At 46.0% G+C, this 1,070-nt stretch overlaps 1 long non-coding RNA gene across 1 annotated transcript in view; it reads left to right on the top strand.

Moving 5' to 3' along the window:
• Nucleotides 1-589: 589 nt before the first annotated feature.
• LOC102025665 overlaps nucleotides 590-1,070 on the top strand; it is a 10,612-nt gene continuing 10,131 nt past the window's right edge. Inside the window, exon 1 of the long non-coding RNA XR_259955.2 lies at nucleotides 590-679. This is a non-coding gene — a long non-coding RNA (uncharacterized LOC102025665). The remainder of the gene's footprint in view (nucleotides 680-1,070) is intronic.

The following is a 1,070-nucleotide window of genomic DNA, read 5'->3' as shown; positions in this document are numbered from 1 at the left end:
ATATAGTGAGATCTGTCTCGAAAAAACAAAAAACAAAAAAATCTTGATTCTGTAGTCCACAGCATCCCGAACATAAAACAGCCAGATTTCTTATTACAGGATGAACACTTATTATTCCAAAAGGGAGTAGCTCTTTGAATTAGTGCAGCAGTTTGCTCAATCTGGGACAATCTCCTCCTTTCTGTTGGGGCAGCATTTCTTCCTACATGGACCTTTGGGGAACTCTTGCAGGAGCTCCAAAACACAATGTACAGGCAGGGCGTGGTGGTGCACATCTGTAATTCCAGCACTCAGGAGGCTGAGGCAAGAGGATCACTGCAAGTTCGAGGCCAGCCTAGGCTACCAAGTGAGCTCAAGGCCAGCCTGAACTGCATAGCAAGACCCTGTCTCAAAAAGACAAACACACACACACACAGTGTAAATGTGTAAATGAGATTATAATTCATTACAATTGAGCTGGGTCATTTCTGGTTGTTCAGATACTCTACAGCGCATGCGTCCCAGGCAGGGCTAACTCCTTAGAGGTGGAGTGTGCTCTGCGGTTTTAGAGAGCTTATCTTGGCCCCACAGAGGGTGGCAGCTCCTGCGCTCTCTTCTCTTTCCGGCTGTGGTACCTCTGTCAGGAACCCAGCACTCTGGTTTTCAGAGAGCCAGTTTCCTCTTCACCCTTGGCCTTCAGGTAAGTTTTGTTTTTCTAGCCTGCCCTTGTCCAACATTCACTCACTAAACCCACTGCTTTAGATCATGTTGTTTGCATTCCATTTTATAGTTCCTATTTTTCAATTTTATTTTATTCTACTGAGACAGGGTCTCACTATGTACTTGAGGCTGGCCTTTACCCAGTATGTAGCCCAGGCTGGCCCTAAACTTGCAGTGATCCTCCTGCCTCAGCTTCCCGAGTGCTGGAAAACAGGTACACGCCACCACATCCAGCTAGATCCAAACATCTTTGAGGGTACATTGTGGAGGGTCTGTTTGGGTGAGCTGTCTCTGTAGTATGCATGCCGCCCAATTACGGGCTGTAGTTACTCATTCTCACCCTTGCTTTGGTTTTTTTTTTTTTTTTTTTT

This window comes from Chinchilla lanigera, unplaced genomic scaffold (genome assembly GCF_000276665.1).
Source record: "Chinchilla lanigera isolate Chin_1 unplaced genomic scaffold, ChiLan1.0 scaffold00010, whole genome shotgun sequence".
NCBI classification, from domain to species: Eukaryota; Metazoa; Chordata; class Mammalia; order Rodentia; family Chinchillidae; genus Chinchilla; species Chinchilla lanigera.
Note: the sequence above shows the minus strand (reverse complement) of the source record. Positions and strands in the feature narration are given on the sequence as shown.